This window comes from Delphinapterus leucas, chromosome 11 (genome assembly GCF_059928025.1).
Source record: "Delphinapterus leucas isolate spDelLeu-1000000601 "Yukka" chromosome 11, BTC_Dleu_Yukka2, whole genome shotgun sequence".
NCBI classification, from domain to species: domain Eukaryota; kingdom Metazoa; phylum Chordata; class Mammalia; order Artiodactyla; family Monodontidae; genus Delphinapterus; species Delphinapterus leucas.
This window is the reverse complement of record NC_143139.1, coordinates 46367379-46388549: the sequence shown is the minus strand read 5'-3', so window position 1 is coordinate 46388549 and position 21171 is coordinate 46367379. Positions and strand designations below refer to the sequence as shown.

Here is a 21171-nt window from a genome sequence, read left to right as displayed (position 1 = left end):
CTTCTACTTCCTTGCTGATGTTTTTGTTTGCTTGATCTATAAGTTACTGAGAGATGTATTATAAGATCCCCTAGTACAATCTGAGACTACATTATTAGGTGCATATAAAAGAGAACTATTATATCTTAGGATTGACTTAAAGTCATCATCCCTAGGAATGCCTCTTGACTTAAAGTTTACTTTTTATGATAATAAAATAACCATACCAACTTTGTTTTGTTCACCTCTGAGTGATACACTTTTTCTGTCCTTTGACTTTAAAATTTTATCCAAAAGTTTTAAGTATATATCCTATGAGAAGAATATAGCTGGAATTTTTTTGTTTTAAAATTCAACCTGGGGCTTTCCTGGTGGCGCAGTGGTTGGGAATCCGCCTGCCAGTGTGGGAGATGTGGGTTCAAGCCCTGGTCCAGGAAGATCCCACATGCCGCGGAGCAACTAAGCCTGTGCGCCACAACTACTGAGCCTGTGCTCTAGAGCCCATGAGCCACAACTACTGAGCCCATGTGCCACAACTACTGAAGCCTGCATGCCTAGAGCCCATGTTCTACAACAAGAGAAGCCACCGCAATAAGAAGCCACACACCGCAACAAACAGTAGCCCCTGCTCTCAGCAACTACAGGAAGCCTGCGCACAGCAACAGTTACCTGACGCAGCCATAAATAAATAAATTTATTAAAAAAAAATTCAATCTGACATTTTTTTTGATTTTTTAAAAAAATTTTTCTTGGAGTATAGTTGATTTACAATGTTGTGTTAGTTTCAGGTGTACAGCAAAGTGAATCAGTTATACATATACATATATCCACTCTTTTTTAGATTCTTTTCCCATATAGGTTATTACAGAGTATTGAGTAGAGTTGCCTGTGCTACACAGTCAGTCCTTGTTAGTTATCTATTTCATATACAGAAGTGTGTATATGTCAAGCCAAATCTCCCTATTTATCCCTCTCCCCCTTTTTCCCCCCAGTAACCGTAAGTTTGTTTTCTACATCTGTGACTCTATTTCTGCTTTGTAAGTAAGTTCATTTGTACCATTTTTTTTAGATTCTACATAAAAGCGATAGCTTATGATATTTGTCTTTCTCTGCCTGACTTACTTCACTCACTATGACAATCTGCAGGTTCATCCATGTTGCTGCAGATGGTATTATTTTGTTCTATTTTAGGGCTGAGTAATATTCCATTGTATATATGTACCACATCTTCTTTATCTACTCCTCTGTTGATGGACATTTAGGTTGCTTCCATGTCTTGGCTATTGTAAATAGTGCTGCTATGAACATTGGGATGCATGTATCTTTTCAAATTGCTTTTCTCCAGATATATGCCCAGTAGTGGGATTGCTGGATCATATGGTAGTTTTATATTTAGTTTTCTAAGGAACCTCCATACTGTTCTCCATAATGGTTATACCAGTTTACATTCCCACCAACAATGTGGGAGGAGTCCCTTTTCTCCACACCCTCTCCAGCATTCACTGTTTGTAGATTTTTTGAGGATGGCCATTCTGACCGGTGTGAGGTGATACCTCATTGTAGTTTTGATTTGCATTTCTCTAATGATTAGTGATGTTGAGCAGCTTTTCATGTGCATCTTGGCCAGCTGTATGTCTTCTTTGGAGAATGACATTTGTTTTTCAACTGGAGAGTTTAGTTTACTTATGTTGATAGTGATTACTAATACATCTGGATTATTTCTATATTCTTCCTATATGCTTTTCACTTTTTGTCCCTTTCCTGTTTCTTTTTTTAATCAAGGAAATGGGAATTATTGAAACTTTAAAAATATGAAAGGGAATTTAAAAAATTTTTACATAGGCAAGATATACTCATTGCAGAAAATAAGAAAACACAGATAAGGAACAAGAATCTCTAAAATGCAACCAAACATTCCACATTCACTACCTTCAAGTACATCTGTCGATACTTTTATTATTTTCCATATGTTCACTTAGATTGGTTATAATGAGATTTGTACACATATATAGTGTTGAAGTTTTTGAAGAGGAAAATTATACTATTAAATAATATTTAAGAACATCTCCTTAACAGTATAGGATAGACTGGAGGAAAGAGATTAGCATCATAAAATGCAAAACAAAGAGGCTATTGTAGTTTTCTAAGCATAAGATAAAAGCATGGTTAAAGTGCATTTGAGCACTCAGCACCTACTTATCCTCGATAAATGTCACTAAAAGCCAAAAAAGTCACACTAAGTTTTAAAGAAAATCTCCATATCCCACCGTTATTAATTAAGACATTAAGTCATAATTCAAGCATAATTTAAAGTCACTGAACCTTAGTTCTTTAATGATATCATAAATCTCAGCTGCGTGAAACAGAAATCAGCCCACTTTTGCAACATCTTGACAAGTGATTGGAAGATGAATTAATCAAACGTCTGTTCATCTACATGTTGTCAAATTACATTGGGGAGATAGTTTCACTCAATCAACCAATTGTTTAAATGTTGCAGAAATATAGTGTTCGTTTTAAAATCAGAACTGGCAGCATTTCTTTTGAAAGTTGCCAAGTCTGGGGCTATTAAAGGTTGTCCCGTCCCAAGAACTTTCCACTTGTAGCTGTCAAAGATCTTTTTTCTTAATTAAGCCAAAATAGCTGGATGTCTGAGCTACTTCCTGATTGCAAATTAAGTGTCTTTGGAAACCATTCTACGTCTTTCAGGCCTAGAGGCCAATCCATGGTGCTCTTAAGATTTATGTACTCTCTGGCGGGGAAAGCAGGAGGAGGGGATGCCACAAGGACAGAAGGCACTGTTCAGGGAGGCAAGTATTCCTGGATCGGACCTACCAGAAGAGGAGATGTGTCTGCTGTGGTGTGTGTGCTGTCATGAACGGTTTCCGGAAACTGCCAGGCCAGCCTTGTTCCCACACTATGAGGACCTTTGAGAAAGGCAACCAATATCCTTACCGTGCAAAGTTCATGTCTTCGTCCTGAACACCCACACTGATCTGTCCTGTGCTCAACAGCCTCGTTCTTCCGGGTCAGAATTCTGGGTAGTTCCCTGAAAATGGCCACATACTACCTTTTAGACCTGATACTTAGCATCATTTTCATTTTCCCACTTTAAGTTTCTTCATTTTCCTTTTATTCATTTCAACACACACACATTCTTCTGAGTACATAAAATGTGCTAGGTGCTAGGCACTTGGCTAGATTCAGGAGATACTGCGATAAATCATCTAGAAATAATTCGTGCATTCTCCGAACTCGTGAATACATGAGCTCGGAACACAGATGGCAAACGCATTATTCACATTCACTCTTGAGCCTTCAACCATCCTGGATAACCATCACCCCCAGACAACCCCAACCCAGGAGCCTTTATTTTTGAAATGACTCAAATAAATAGTCCTTCTGAAAATGTGGCCAAGTAGGACCCAGACAGAGAGACGTCTTGGGCAAAGGCTGCAATCTGCTCTGAGTCACGTCACATCCGATCTGTACATACAGGTGAAGGACAGCACATAAAAGGAATAATTCACTTTCTCTATGCTAAATACAGTTGCCTGTTTTTGGTTGCTGGGTGTTGTTTTCTTTTTCCCATTTTGAGAAACTCTCTTTCTTCAGTGAAAATTCAGTGGTGAATCATTGAGACCCCACAAGGAGAGAACTGTGCTCCGTGGAGGACACCTGTGGAGAGGGCCACCGTGGCAGTTCCCGCAGAGTGGGTCTGCTGGGCACACAGCCATCCCCCCCAGGCTGGCTCTGACCCAGGTTACGGTAATGCTAAAGATCTGCTTTGATCCAACCAAAATAAGAGCAGGCAGTCTTAGAGCTTTTAAAGAAAAAAAAAAATCTAGTTCTACCTTTGACCCAGGCTATTTTTCTTCAAATATTTAAAGTTCAAAGTCACTGTGTGCTTATACTTTTATTTCAAACCAGAAAGTCACTCTTACTGTATTTGATCACCCTCTTATTTTAATTTGCACACTTGCTTAATAATAAAGTATGTGCTGGACTTTAGCCTAATATATCATGTGTATAATAATGTTGGAACCTTTTTTCTTACTTATTAACTAGGAAATACATAAAATGCTGACCTTGTGGGTAAATGACTTTTGCATCCATTTTTAATCATTATTATGTTGCTAAAAGAGTTGCATGGGTAAGGTTTTAACAGGGCTCCTGGGAGACTTATACCAGTCTTTATGGAACGCATCGTTCACAGCTGTGGTGAAATATCCATCACTAAAAATCAAAACACTTTTTATTCCACATCAATGACATCACTGGTATAATTCAACCTTAATTCACATGTGGGAAGCAGTTGTCTACCAATGCGAAATTATCCTCAAACTGATTCTGAGGATGAGGGAGAACTGCAACATAAAGCAATCTTACGATTCTATTTGCATTCACCGTGAATGTCATTTTCCAAATATTTTGGATAAGATTCTCAAAGGCCATACTTCTCCCCCTATGACAGCAGATGGTAACCTCAAGACACTTCGTAAAGTACTAACAGCCATACAGTTTCCCATAAGACCACTGTACTGCCCAAGATTCCTCAGCTTTTGAACTACCCATGTTCTAAAGGGTTTTTTGTCCCATAAAGACTTTCTGTTTAGAAATGTGACAGTGAGGCTGTTAGTGTCTAAAACCTAAACTGGTATCCTCTGAGAATCTTGATGAGGAATCTGAAATTGTACCGGGAAGAATACCAATAACAGGTGGATTTTTATAGGCTATTTGGGTTCTCATTGATATAGAATCAGAAAGAGAGAAACAAATGGAAAAGACCCATTATAAAGTCTCTGTTATCTCTGATATTGACTTGTTTCATGATAACTTGAATGTCACCCTATATCCTTCTGTTGGGCGGCATCAGATTATCCTACAGGATGAAATAAGCCCCAAATTCCTTTTCAGTTAATGAGAACTAGCCTTCTCCTTGACTTCCTTCTTCCAAATAGGAGAAAATAAATGTGTTCCAATGGGAGAATATGATCAAGGAGGCAGAGGGGAGGACCACGTAAGGGCACTCATCTGCAAGGAGCACATTCTGCTCCAGGGAAATATTTGCAACCAGAAACGCAAGGCTTCTAACAGTCATTCATTTAGACATTCAGCCAGGTACACACACCTCAGATTATGTGACAGCTTTGGGGATGCAGACCTTCAATGAAGTCTGACTGATTATTAAGCCATGCCAGACTCTGCTCTAACATGGAGTTTCAGTGGTCAACAGAACCAAGCTGAGATCCAGAGGGCTTGCCTTCTGGTGGAGGATGTAAGCAGTAATATATATATACATATAGAATATATGTACAATGTAATTTCAGAAAATGATACTACAAACACGAAAAATAGGTCTGGTAAGGACTAGAGATTGCCCGGGGGCAAGGAGGGGAAGGAAGCTATTTTGAAGGTGTAGTAAGAAAAGTTTCTCTGGCAGGTGAAATTTGAGCGGAGACCTTAGTGAGGCAAGAACGAGCTAGAGGGTGAACGAGCTACAGGGAAGCACATTCTAGGTCCAGTGAACAGCAGCAGACACCGTCCTCAAGTGAGAAAAACCTTGGTATGTTCCAGAAATAAAAGGAAAGGGAGCAAGGGTGGTGTTGCCAGAGGGAGAGTGGTTCAATATCAGCGGAGTGGTAGGAGATGAGGTTGGGGAAGAAGCAGATCCTGTGGGACCTCGTGGACCACGGGGAAAACTTTGGATTTTATTCCAAGTGTGAGAAAAACCACGGGAAGATTTTGAGCAAGAGAGGAGAGGGATCTGGTTTATCTTTTTTTTTTTTTTTTTTTTGGTACGCGGGCCTCTCACTGTTGTGGCCTCTCCCGTTGCGGAGCACAGGCTCCGGACACGCAGGCCCAGCGGCCATGGCTCACGGGCCCAGCCGCTCCGCAGCATGTGGGATCCTCCCGGACTGGGGCACGAACCCGTGTCCTCTGCATCGGCAGGCGGACTCTCAACCACTGCGCCACCAGGGAAGCCCCTGGTTTATGTTTAAAAAGAAGATTTGGGCTGCTTGGTGAAGAACTGATTATGGGGATGCAAGAGAGGCATCAGAGATTGGGTAATAGGCTCTTCCATGAATCCAGGGGAGAGAGGATTACGGCTGGAACAGGCGAGTGGGAGTGGAGGTGCTGAGACTAGTGAGAGCCAGCACACATTCTGAAAACACAGCTGACAGGACTTGCTGGTGAGGGAGGTAGGTTGTAAGCTGTCAGAGAAAGAGAAGAGTTGAGGAGTCCGTGGCTGCGGGACAGGCAGTGCTACCAGCTGAGATGGCTGTTCACGGATCACTGTCAGTCTGTCTAGAGCCTCAAAGGTTCAACGAGCTCCCATCATGGGGAAGAAGCCAGTACACACACACACACACACACACACACACACACAGTCACACATCCTCTGATGAGTGTTGTAATAGAAATATACTCAGGAATTTCCTGATCTCTGGATCTTCCATAACTTTTATTTAAGCACTTCTTTTGTCTTAGACAACTGAATAGTGTGGCCTGTTGGGATATCTGATATTTCAGTCCTGGCTAACTGTACACATTTCTTCGTACAGCAGCATATATTGTTCTCTATCATCTAAGTTATCTATTGCTTGGCACCACAAAATGTATTCTCCTCATCCGTGTAAACATATGGGCAAGTATCCCTCTTTTTTTCCAAATTTCCATACTGGTCCCAGGCAACCTCAATCACTCACGATAGAATCATAGTGTCTTTTTCTTTGCTCTTTATGATTCGTCTACATTTGACAGAGCAGGGTGGGAAGAGAGAGGAGTTTCAGGCACTCATGGTAAGGGTTTCATCACCCACGGAAAGAAACCATAAGAAATGCTACGTGGTAATACAGGACAATTAGTCCCCAACAATTCCAGAGGAGCACGTTGCAGATTCTCAAACTGTGGAGGGTGTGTTAAAATGCAGATCCTCAGAACCTATCTGTAGAATTTCTGATTCAGTAAGTTGGGAAAAGGGCCAAATAGTCTTTATGTGGGTAAGCCTCCCCTGTAACCGATGCTAGAGTTATACGGACCACCCTTGGAGAAATACTAGTATCTATTAATTGTTTCATTGTATCCTATGCCTTCTAAAGGGTAGACAGAGGAATCATATTCAATATAAAGTTTTAGAGCTAAGGATAATAAAAGATGATAGATAGTTTAAAGATTCTATGAATTAAACCTCCTTCTATTCTTTTAAATATCAGAGTTTCAAGAAGATGATTGCTCTTAATTTCAGATCTAGTCACATATAAAACACATCTGAGTTCCCAAATATGGATTGTCTTAGGCTATTCCAGTTATTTCTAATGGAGTCAAGCAGGCTACATTTGAGCGATTTTATAAAAGCTGATTTAAAAAAAAAATTATGTTTTTGCCTAGGGCAAAACTTTTAGGAAGAGCTTTTGTGACTGCAGTCAGTATGTTCACATTATACATAATTTTGTTTCTAACATTCTCATCTTGGATCACAAGAAGTCAAGTATAATTACTAACAAGATGGAGAATTCTACCCTCACCTTGAGACATTGACATCTACTCTCACTAACACTATAGGAAAAGATTCAAAGTTACAAGGAAAAAATACGGTACATTTTATTGTTCTCTTCCCAAGCATATGAATTTCAGTGAGTAATCACGAACTTCAGGAAAATAATTATCAACTTCTAATGCTATAGAATCCTTTTGGAACAGATCCGCCAGCATTTAATGTAATTATAATTATCCATGTTTCCATTAACTTCCTAGGTGTACTTTCATTAGGTGAAATAAAGGTTCTGTACAAATTTCTGTTTTTAAGATACTCCTTGGCTTTTAAAATTTTTACCACTACATTAAATAATTTAATGTTCTAGGACAAACTGTTCAGCTAAACTTTATTTTTAATAACATATTTAAGAAATATATGAAAAAATCAATACACTTCTAAATTAATTATTTTTGTGTAGTCTCATAAAATCATAGATGAGAGCTCCTAATCCATTAAAAATTAATTCCCAACTTTTAACACAGGGTAGCTTGTATCTCTAGCATTTTCTCTTATAATATTAGAAAATATAGATTTTTATCGGAATTACAGCAAGTTCATTTTCATGATGTCTATTACATTATTCATAATAAAATTATTTGTCATGGTGACGGATGGCTTAATAAGTATAAGTGAAGATAATGAAAGCTACTGTCTTATAACTTGAGTTGGGTCTTTGAATGAGAGAAAGACTCTAATTCAAACATCACTGAAGGGACCTGGGCAAAGTCCCCTAAAGAAGGGAAGCCTTTGAGTTGCTCCCGGAGCAATGGATTTGAAGGGTAGCCTTTTTCAAAAAGCTGTTTGGGAAACTAGAATTCAAAACTAGCCAATCTTGGACACTTTAAAAAAAATTTCTCCATATCCTATAGAAGAGTTAAAAAAGCATAAAAATTAGCATTAGCTAATAAACCAAAAACTAAAAGAGAACTCTGCTATCACATGCAAAGTGTCTCAACAATTGGAATATAATCTCTAGTATTAATATTTCATTTCTCTGGCCTTCTTGGATCACACATATCCCATTCATGGTTCCCCTAGTTAGGTACAACCCTAGACAAAATTGTAAAGAAAGCAAAGCCTGTTTCCCTTTCTACATCTTTTTGTCTCTTCTGACTATCAACCACCAACGTGCTTCTGCAAGCCATATTTACTTTCACAGAACACCGACCCTAAATGCCAACACCACCTTATGCAATATTCCTGGAAGTGGGGGTGTACTGACATTACAGAAGAGAACTTTAGGGAGACAGTCATGCCTGAGCATAGATAGTTAATCTCTAATGGTGAGATTTCAAGCACCACTCTGATACCCAGGCAGGGACACCAACTTTTATAAAGCAGAACCTAAAGTGACTAATTCATACATCTGCATAAGACAAGTATGTTCTCCCAAACGTGGATCAATGAAGACAGGAGGGAAGAAGGACGGAAGGAAAGGAGAGGGAGTGACTGCAATCGATCATCTTCAAGAATTACCAGGCAGGTTTCCTCGCTTCCCTTACTGATCCCAGTCTGCTGGCTGGAGCCCCTTCTCTTGAGCACTAAGGAAGACCCTGGAAACCCTTGCTTCTTCTGACACTAGTGGAAAGCAGTGAGCACAGTGGTTAAGAGAGTTCACTGTGGAGTCAAACTGCCTGGGTTCGAATCCCAGCTCTACCACAGACAGATTTCTTAGCATATCCATACCTCAATTTCCTTATCTGCTAACACAGGGATGATACCTTACATGGTGGATGCAAGAAATAACTGAGTTAATACATACTGAATATTTAGAGAATAATAAGAAAGGCGAGAGCTTGACAAATATTGAATATCCTCATTTGTGGAGGTGCAAGCTTCTGTTACTTCCACTCCATCTTACAAGGCAAATAAACAGAAGGAAGACATTTCTGTTCCTCACAAGGGTGCTAGAGGAACAGTAGTACGTGGGAGAAAGAATTAAGAAGAACTGCAGAAGAGATTGGTTCAAGATGGCAGAGTAGAAGGACGTGCTCTCACTCCCTCTTGCGAGAGCACCGGAATCACAACTAACTGCTGAACAATCATCAACAGGAAGACACTGGAACTCACCAAAAAAGATACCCCACATCCAAAGACAAAGGAGAAGCCACAATGAGATGGTAGGAGGGGCGCAATCACAATAAAAACAAATCCCATAACTGCTAGGTGGGTGACTCACAAACTGGAGAACACATACCACAGAAGTCCACCCACTGGAGTGCAGGTTATGAGCCCCACGCCAGGCTTCTGACCCTGGAGTTCCAGCAACAGGAGGAGGAATTCCTACAGAATCAGACTTTGAAGGCTAACGGGATTTCGCTACAGGACTTCGAGAGGATGGGGGGAAACAGAGACTCCGCTCTTGGAGGGCACACACAAACTAGTGTGCGCATCGGGACCGAGGGGAAGGAGTGGTGACCCCACAGAAGACTGAACCAGACCTACCTGCTAGTGTTGGAGGGTCTCCTGCAGAGGCGAGGGGTGGCTGTGTCTCACCGGGAGGACAAGGACACTGGCAGCACAAGTTCTGGGAAGTACTCCTTGGTGTGAGCCCTCCCAGAGTCTGCCATTAGCCCCACCAAAGAGCCCAAGTAGGCTGCAGTGTTGGGTCGCCTAAGGCCAAACAGTCAACAGGGATAGAACCCAGCCCTACCCATCAGCAGAAAAGCGGATTAAAGTTTTACTGAGCTCTGCCCACCAGAGCAACAGCCAGCTCTACCCACCACCAGTCCCTCCCATCAGGAAACTTGCACAAGCCCCTTAGTTAGCCTCATCCACTAGAGGGCAGACAGCAGAAGCAAGAAGAACTACAATCCTGTAGCCTGTGGAACAAAAACCCTGCAGCCTGTGGAACAAAAACCACATTCACAGAAAGATAGACAACATGAAAAGGCAGAGGGCTATGCACCAGATGAAGGAACAAGATAAAGCCCCAGAAAAACAACTAAATGAAGTGGAGATAGGCAACCTTCCAGAAAAACAATTCAGAATAATGATAGTGAACGTGATCCAGGACCTCGGAAAAAGAATGGAGGCAAAGATCGAGAAGATGCAAGAAATGTTTAACAAAGACCTAGAAGAATTAAAGAACAAACAAACAGAGATGAACAATACAATAACTGAAATGAAAACTACATTAGAAGGAATCAATAGCAGAATAACTGAGGCAGAAGAACGGATAAGTGACCTGGAAGACAGAATGGTGGAATTCACTGCTGCAGAACAGAATAAAGAAAAAAGAATGAAAAGAAATGAAGACAGCCTAAGAGACCTCTGGGACAACATTAAATGCAACAACATTCGCATTATAGGGGTCCCAGAAAGAGAGGAGAGAGAGAAAGGACCTGAGAGAATATTTGAAGAAATTATAGACAAAAACTTCCCTAACATGGAAAAGGAAATAGCCAAGCAAGTCCAGGAAGCACAGCGAGTCCCATACAGGATAAACCCACGGAGAAACACGCTGAGACACACAGTAATCAAATTGGCAAAAATTAAAGACAAAGAAAAATTATTGAAAGCAGCAAGGGAAAAAGGACAAATAACATACAAGGGAACTCCCATAAGGTTAACAGCTGATTTCTCAGCAGAAAGTCTACAAGCCAGAAGGCAGTGGCATGATATACTTAAAGTTATGAAAGGGAAGAAACTACAACCAAGATTACTCTACCCGGCAAGGATCTCATTCAGATTCGATGCAGAAATCAAAACCTTTACAGGCAAGCAAAAGCTAAGAGAATTCAGCACCATCAAACCAGCTCTACAACAAATGCTAAAGGAACTTCTCTAAGTAGGAAACACAAGAGAAGAAAAGGACCTACAAAAACAAACCCAAAACAATTAAGAAAATGGTCATAGGAACATACATATTGATAATTACCTTAGACATGAATGGCTTAAATGCTCCAACCAAAAGACACAGGCTTGCTGAATGGATACAAAAACAAGACCCATATAAATGCTGTCTACAAGAGACCCACTTCAGACCTAGGGACACATACAGACTGAAAGTGAGGGGATGGAAAAAGATATTCCATGCAAATGGAAATCAAAAGAAAGCTGGAGTAGCAGTACTCAGATCAGACAAAATAGACTTTAAAATAAAGAATGGGGCTTCCCTGGTGGCGCAGTGGTTGAGAGTCTGCCTGCCGATGCAGGGGACGCAGGTTCGTGCCCCGGTCTGGGAAGATCCCACATGCCGCAGAGCGGCTAGGCCCGTGAGCCATGGCTGCTGAGCCTGTGCGTCTGGAGCCTGTGCTCCGCAATGGGAGAGGCCACAACAGTGGGAGGCCCACATACCGCAAATAAAGAAAGAAAGAAAGAAACAATGTTACAAGAGACAAGGAAGGACACTACATAATGATCAAGGGATCAATCCAAGAAGAAGATATAACAATTATAAACATATATGCGCCCAACATAGGAGCACCTCAATACATAAGGCAACTGCTAACAGCTATAAAACAGGAAATCAACAGTCACACAATAATAGTGGGGGATTTAACACCTCACTTACACCAATGGACAGATCATCCAGACAGAAAATTAATAAGGAAACAGAAGCTTTAATTGACACAACAGACCAGATAGATTTAATTGATATTTATAGGACAGTCCATCCAAACAGCAGATTACATTTTCTTCTCAAGTGCACACGGAACATTCTCCAGGAGAGATCACATCTTGGGTCACAAATCAAGCCTCAGTAAACTTAAGAAAACTGAAATCATATCAAGCATCTTTTCTGACCACAAAGCTATGAGATTAGAAATGAATTACAGGGAAAAAATGTAAAAAACACAAACACATGGAGGCTAAACAATATGTTACTAAATAACCAAGAGATCACTGAAGAAATCAAAGAGAAAATCAAAAAATACCTAGAGACAAATGACAATGAAAACACGACAATCCAAAACCTATTGGATGCAGCAAACGCAGTTCTAAGAGCGAAGTTTATAGCTATACAAGCCTACCTCAAGAAACAAGAAAAATCTCAAATAGACAATCTAAACTTACTCCTAAAGGAACTAGAGAAAGAAGAACAAACAAAGCCCAAAGTTAGCAGAAGGAAAGATCAGAGCAGAAATAAATGATATAGAAACAAAGAAAACAATAGCAAAGATCAATAAAACTAAAAGCTGGTTCTTTGAGAAGATAAACAAAATTGATAAACCATTAGCCAAACTCATCAAGAAAAAGAGAGGACTCAAATCAATAAAATTAGAAATGAAAAAGGAGAAGTTACAACAGACACTGCAGAAATAAAAAGCATCCTAAGAGACTATTACAAGCAACTGTATGCCAAAAAAATGGACAACCTGGAAGAAATGGATAAATTCTTAGAAAGGTATAACCTTCCAAGACTGAACCAGGAAGAAACAGAAAACATGAACAGACCAATCACAAGTAATGAAATTGAAGCTATGATTAAAAATCTTCCAACAAACAAAAGTCCAGGACCAGGTCGCTTCAGAGGTGAATTCTATCAAACATTTAGAGAAGAGCTAAGGCCCATCCTTTTCAAACTCTTCTAAAAAATTTCAGAGGGAGGAACACCCCCAAACTCATTCTATGAGGCAACCATCACCCTGATACCAAAACCAGACAAAGATACTACAAAAAAAGAAAATTATATACCAATATCACTCATGAATATAGATGCAAAAATCCTCAACAAAATACTACCAAACAGAATCCAACAACATATTAAAAGGATCATACACCATGATGAAGTAGGATTTATCCCAGGGATGCAAGGATTCTTCAATATACGCAAATCAATCAATGTGATACACCATATTAACAAATTGAAGGATAAAAACCATATGATCATCTCAATAGATGCAGAAAAAGCTTTTGACAAAATTCAACACCCATTTATGATAAAAACTCTCCAGAAAGTGGGCATAGAGGGAACCTACCTCAACATAATAAAGGCCATATATGACAAACACACAGCCAACATCGTTCTCAATGGTGAAAAGCTGAAAGCATTTCCTCTAAGATCAGGAACAAGACAGGGATGTCCACTCTCACCACTATTATTCAACATAGTTTTGGAAGTCCTAGCCATGGCAATCAGAGAAGAAAAAGAAATAAAAGGAATACAAATTGGAAAAGAAGAAGTAAAACTGTCACTGTTTGCAGATGACATGAGACTATACATAGAGAATCCGAAAAATGCCACCAGAAAACTACTAGAGCTGATCAATGAATTTGGTACAGTTGCAGGATACAAAATTAATGCACAGAAATCTCTTGCATTCCTATACTAATGATGAAAAATCTGAAAGAGAAATTAAGGAAACACTTCCATTTACCATTGCAACAAAAAGAATAAAATACCTAGGAATAAACCTACCTGGGGAGACAAAAGACCTGTATGCAGAAAACTATAAGACACTGATGAAACAAATTAAAGATGATACCAACAGATGGAGAGACATACCATGTTCTTGGATTGGAAGAATCAATATTGTGAAAATGACTATACTACCCAACGCAATCTACAGATTCAATTCACTCCCTATCAAATTACCAATGGCATTTTTTATGGAACTAGAACAAAAAATCTTAAAATTTGTATGGGGACACAAATTTGAATAGCCAAAGCAGTCTTGAGGGAAAAAAACGGAGCTGGAGGAATCAGACTCCCTCACTTCAGACTATACTACAAAACTACAGTAATCAAGACAATACAGTACTGGCACAAAAACGGAAACATAGATCAATGGAACAAGATAGCAAGGCCAGAGATAAACCCAGGCACCTATGGTCAACTAACTTATGACAAAGGAGGCAAGGATATACAATGGATAAAAGACAGTCTCTTCAATAAGTGGTGCTGGGAAAACTGGACAGCTACATATAAAAGAATGAAATTAGAACACTCCCTAACACCATACACAAAAATAAACTCAAAATAGATTTGAGACCTAAATGTAAGACTGGACACTATAAAACTCTTAGAGGAAAACATAGGAAGAACACTCTTTGACATAAATCACAGCAAGATCTTTTTTGATCCACCTCCTAGAGTAATGGAAATAAAAACAAAAATAAACAAATGGGACCTAATGAAACTTCAAAGCTTTTGCACAGCAAAGGAAACCATAAATAAGACGAAAAGACACCCCTCAGAATGGGAGAAAATATTTGCAAATGAATCAATGAACAAAGGATTAATCTCCAAAATATATAAACAGCTCATGCAGCTCAATATTAAAGAAACAACCCAATCCAAAAATGGGCAGAAGACCTAAATAGACATTTCTCCAAAGAAGACATACAGATGGCCAAGAAGCACATGAAAAGCTGCTCAACATCACTAATTGTTAGAGAAATGCAAATCAAAACTACAATGAAGTATCACCTCACACCAGTTAGAATGGGCATCATCAGAAAATCTACAAACAACAAATGCTGGAGAGGGTGTGGAGAAAAGGGAACCCTCTTGCACTGTTGGTGGGAATGTAAATTGATACAGCCACTATGGAGAACAGTATGGAGCTTCCTTAAAGAACTAAAAATAAAATTACCATATGACCCAGCAACCCCACTACTGGGCATATACCCAGAGAAAACCGTAATTCAAAAAGACACATGCACCCCAATGTTCACTGCAGCACTATTTATAATAACCAGGTCATGGAAGCAACCTAAATGCCCATCAACAGACGAATGGATAAAGAAGATGTGGTACATATATACAATGGAATATTACTCAGCCATAAAAATGAATGAAATTGGGTCATTTGTAGAGACGTGGATGCATCTAGAGACTGTCATACAGAGTGAAGTAAGTCAGAAAGAGAAAAACAAATATCGTATATTAAAGCATATATGTGGAACCTAGAAAAATGGTACCGATGAACCGGTGCAGGGCAGAAATTGAGACCAGATGTAGAGAAGAAACATGGACACCAAGCGGGGAAAGTGGCAGGGGTGGGATGGTGGGATGAACTGGGAGATTGGGATTGACATATATACAGTAATATGTATAAAATGGATAACTAATAAGAACCTGCTGTATAAGTAAATAAATAAAATAAAATTCTAAAATTTTTAAAAAACTGCAATTAGAAGACCTAAATAGACCTTTCTGCAAAGAAGACATACAGATGGCCAAGAGGCACATGAAAAGATGTGCAACATCGCTAATTATTTGAGAAATGCAAATCAAAACTACAATGAGGTATCACCTCACACCAGTCAGAATGGCCATCATCAAAAAGTCTACAAACAATAAATCCTGGAGAGGGTGTGGAGAAAAGGGAACCCTCATGCACTGCTGGTAGGAATGTAAACTGGTACAACCACTATGGAGAACCGTATGGAGGTTCCTTAAAAAACTAAAAATAGAGCTATCATCTGATCCAGCAATCCCACTCCTGGGCATATATTGAGAAAAAAACACAGTTCTAAAGGATACGTGCATCCCAGTCTTCACTGTAGCGTTGTTTACAGTAGCCACGACATGGAAGCAACCTAAATGTCCATTGACAAACGAATGGATAAAGAAGATGTGGTACACATATACAGTGGAATATTACTCAGCCATTAAAAAGAATGAAATAATGCCATTTGCAGCACCATGTATGGACCTAGAGATTATCATACTAAGTGAAGTAAGTCAGACAAAGCCACACTCATATGATATCGCTTATATGGGGAATCTAAAAAAAAATGATGCAAATGAACTTATTTACAAAAGAGAAACAGGCTCAGAGACTTAGAGAATGAACTTATGGATACTGGGGGCAGGTGGGGGGGGTGGGTGGGGGGGGAGGGATAGGCTGGGAGTTTGGGATTGACATATACACACTGCTATTTTTAAAATAGCCTACAAGACCCTACTGTATAGCACAGGGCACTCTGCTCAATATTATGTAACAACCTAAATGGGAAAAGAATTTCAAAAAGAATAGATACATGTATATGTATAACTGAATCACTTTGCTGTACATCTGAAACTAACACAACATTGTTAATCAACTATATTCCAATATAAAATTTTAAAAAAATAAAATTTTAAAAAAGAACTGAATTATTTAATCTGCAAAGAGGAAAGCTAAGGACTATTTCTGGTAATAGCTTCTGTTTTGCCCAGAAGAAGCAGAAAAGCTCAAATGGCAGCAAAAGAGCAGAAGGAATTCATTTATGTGGGTTCTAAAGATAAATGCTCAGACTGAAAAAGTTGTTCAAGTCTGAAATCACTGCCATGGGAGTGGAGGAGGCTGCCTGCTGCAGACTTGGTTGTGCTGGGGGCAAGGAGATAAGCAAGGTCCCCTTGAAAGCTTCTTCATGCTCTGTGTCAGTATTTCCCTGGAAATCTTTTTGTATGTATGTTTAAACATAATAGAAGTGTGTAAATCTCTGGGCTAAAAACTTAAGATTTTAGCAGGAAATTATTTGTTCTGCCTCAGTGTAATAGGAGCACAATGTCATGTTGAAAGGGACCCCACAAAGCTGAAAATCCTTCTTCATTCTCTATTTGAAAATACTTACACAGAACAATATTGGGAATTCTGTAGCTTGATAGTGATCCTCAGATTTAGGGACAGATACAGAGTTTTGAATTCAGGGAACCTGATTTTGAGAATATTCATGATAAAGTCACCTTAATAATTTGATAGCCAGGCCTGGGTGAATATCCAATGTGTAAGAGAATGAAACTATAAATAAAAGCAGTAAGTAACTCATTTATAAGCCCTCTTCTGGTTTGGAAATGCAAATGAATTCTTAGTATATAGGCCAACTGTTCCTCTAAGAAGTGGGAGAAAAATATTCTTCAGAAAAGTTCCCAGGAGGGATATGGGAATATTTTTAGTAAATATGCCTAATCATTCTTTTTGACCTCATGGCACAAATCATAACAAATTGAGTTATACAGTAACTCTCTGATATGGCAAAACAAAATTCCTATTAAAATATCTCAGGATCTGTACAGTATGCTGTCCTAGCACACAAATTAAGGGTTTTATATGAAAGTTAAAAAATGTTTTTGGTTTGTTTTCCATCTTAGCATTAATTCTTTCCCTCCTGTTACTTAGGACAAATAGTTGAGGGTTTATTTAATTCCAACATTCTTTTGGTCAATAATCCCAGCAGGAGAATGTTTCTGTAGTTAACTCACTTTATCTCCCCGAATAATGAAAAGAAAACAGCAATTTGAGAGTTAAGTAATAGCCACTAGAATCTATCAGGTTTATAGTGTACTGATGTAACATTCGTCACCCTGTTTTACAGGTAAAGAAAATGAAGCATAGAGTTGCTCGGTCAGCCAAAATTACAGGGCTTCTGACCTCAGTGTCAGACTTGGGACCACCTTGCAGCCCTTGTAACAAATTCTCAAGCGTCTGGATTTCTGCATTTCGGACAGGGTGGGCTATTATCTATGTGTTGAGATTCCCAGGGGAGTCTTAGTATTGCTGCTGGCTAGAGGAAGACATGGAACAGGGTAGGAAGAAGAGAAAATATCCTGAGGTCCTTAAAGGAGTGGAGAAATTTGAAGACCACACACAGAAACGCTCTGTTCCTGGGGAAGGACACTCACCATTGAGAAAAATCTGAGGGTCACAGCTGCTGTGAGCCTTCACCCATTTCCCACCTCCACCACAGGGCTCCCAGCTCCCAGCAGCTCTAGCCTCCACTGAGGTGATTTCCAGGGAACCCAGTTTTGTCCACCATATGAGTTTTCCTCAGGGCACATATTATTCCTAGAGGGTGACTTGAGAAATGAGTAAAATAAAAGCTATCACATGTTTAATTTATAGTTAAGTGAACACGCAGATAACATTGTTTTCAATTCAAGCAATTTCCCACAATTGGCCAACTTGAGAGAAACAGATGCGTGGCTATCTTCATTTTTCCAAATATTTTCTAAAGAGTTCAGACATGTTCATTGCAGGGTTTTTGCAAAGTAAGATTCTCTTCTCCTGCTCTTTAAGTGAAGCATGGTAACTTTTTTGTGAGAAAAGGAGGCTCTCTATTTCTTCTAAAATGCCTTAATGAATGGGAAAGATATGGTTAGGTTACAGAGTACAGCAACATTTGCTTTTGGCATCAGTATCTGGGGATTTTTGTGCTTTTCTTCCTCCTTTGCCTTATCTCTTTTCCCTTTTCACAGTTCACACTTACACAAACTGTGTCATTCATTGTAATGATAAAGCAAGTACTGAGTGTTTAGCTTTCATTCTTGTCCTTGGATGTTAAAACTGACAGCTTAGCACCTCTATTACTTTTTATCGGTGAGTCATTGCCCTTGCCAGCACTCAAGATAAGAAAGTCTCACACTTGCCAGAGGGAGAAAAAAAAAAAAAACAGGAAAACTGAAAAGAGCACTGGGGCTGAGTTGTACTAACCACAGAATGGAGGGTGGGAGGCTGTTTTGAAAATGGATGGACCTTGCCATTCTCCAAGACAAAGTTATAAATGAGAAACTGTCCAGTGTGATTTAGATCATTTCCAATGGAGAGTCAATTTTCAACTACCCAGTTAACCTGTATAAACCTCTAAGGAGTAGAGAAATTCAACACGTGATCGCATTTTAATCCAAACGTTAAAAGACCTACATTCAAAATGAATCTGATCACCTCACACTAAATCCTTGTTTATGAAAGATTAGCCACAAGAGCTGAAAATTGCCATTTGATACTACTGCACCCTGTGTGTGTGTATGTGTGTGTGTGTGTGTGTGTGCGTGCGCGTGTATGTAGTTATTGTGAATAACTACAGAATAACTACACCATGAGAGGATCAGGGAATTCAGTGATACATTAAGGCTGTTTTGGGGGTCACAGTTATTCACTGATAAATTTGGGGAGATTAAACAAAATTGTATGTTCCTTTTTTCCCTCTAATACAGACCATCTTTCCTGGCACTGTGTCTTCATCCCTATTGTTTAGGTACTAAAAGAAACTGCACAGGGCTGTGAGAGACCTCAAAGACATTCAGTCCTCACCTGCTCAGGGAGACACGCCATGGAGGTTCTGCCCTGTAGTTTGTGAAGGGTTTGGGAAATCTTAGTTTGTGAAAGTATTACATTGATTTAAAGTTTCCATGTTGCACTAGTTCGTCTTTCTATTGACTGAATGGTTCAGGATATACTGAGATGGGGAATAGCTATATTTAATGTGCGACAATGACTTTCTGTATCACCATAGTTTGCTCTCTCAAAAACTATGTGAACTTCTGAGTAAGCACAAGCCACACCCATAAAACATCCTCTGCTAATTGATTCCCAAGTATGATGACTTTAAAGTGGAACAAGAACTTAAAGATGCTTGCAAAGCAAGGTGTGTGAAGAAATCTAGATTTCTAATTTCTCCCCAGTTTTTACAATTGTCTCACCCAAATCTAATCTGACAGCATTGCATGTTAGTGACTACCTGTAAAGAATCTTTCCAAAGTTTCAAATTCATTATCCTAGAAATGAAGTTACTTCTGGTAGATGCAATATTTAATTGTGTAATTATAGATATAAACAAGACTGGAACTCCAGTGGGTAGGAGCAAACTTGCAAAGACAGGACTGGGGAGGGGCCGGTAGCCACTAGATTTCAGCTAGTCTTAGGCATTAGTCCATAAATCTTAGAGAGGGAACAGAGAATAACAGATAATCCAGTAAACTGATAAATGAAAATCAGATAAGAGAGTGTTTATTGTATCCCCAACTTACAGATGAAGAAACTGAGGTACTGAAAATTTAAGTAACTTAATCAACATCATGTTACTGGTAAAACCCGTAAAGGATATATAGGATACATGGCTATATGGAAAGTCATTATCACACATTAAGCATTATTTAGTAAGTACTAGAGTGAAAATGGCCAATTACATTCCAGTGAATACCGGATGTGCCGGGAGTGCATTCGAGGGATAGCTAAAACAGGACTCAGGAAAACCTTCTCCAAAAGAGGGATGCTTAAGTCAAAGGGCCAACCAATCAGACAAAAGAGGGGCAGAGAATGATCTGGACAGAGGGACCAGCATGTGAAGGAAGGCCAAAGGCAAAGAGCACAGCATGGGAAGAAAACTGCAGATAGGTCCTGGAGTAAAAGAGAGATGAGCAAAAAAAATGAGTTAAAGAGGTAAGTAGAGGCCAAGCACACAAAAACGCTGCATAAGTCACTCTAAAGAATTTAAGCTTTACTTTGAGGACAAGGGGAGCGAGAGAAAGGAATTAGGCAGTTAAGTCACAGAAGCAGATTTGAGCTTCTGGGATATCACTTGACTGCACTGTGGAGAAAGGACTGGAATGCCAGACAGGAAAGAGGCTGTGTCAGTAATCCAAGCAAGAAGCTGATAGGGGGCTGAGTTTGCATAATGTCTATAGAGATAGGAGATATATTTAGTTGCTAGCTTCATTAGGACTTGCTAATTGATTGATTGTAGAGGTGGTGGTGAGAATGAGGAAATGTGAATTAGGCTTCTGGGGCAGTAGTCATCGGAATGGAGGCAGGTATCATTCCTTGAGATAGTGAACTCAGGAGGAAAAGGAGTAAGTTTCAGGGGTGGTGAAATTTAATTCTAGATATGTTGTTACATTTGAACATTCAATTTGAGACAACCTACAGGTGGTTGAAATACATGGGTCTAGAGTTTAGGAGAAAGACCTGGGCTAGAAATATAGATGTGGTAAATATCAG

General features: G+C 39.4%; 1 long non-coding RNA gene across 1 annotated transcript in view; it reads right to left on the bottom strand.

Moving 5' to 3' along the window:
- Positions 1-4493, bottom strand: part of LOC149748023 (uncharacterized) — a 107507-nt gene extending 103014 nt beyond the window's left edge. Inside the window, exon 1 of the long non-coding RNA XR_016394964.1 lies at positions 2935-4493. This is a non-coding gene — a long non-coding RNA (uncharacterized LOC149748023). The remainder of the gene's footprint in view (positions 1-2934) is intronic.
- Between the last annotated feature and the right edge of the window lie 16678 nt (positions 4494-21171).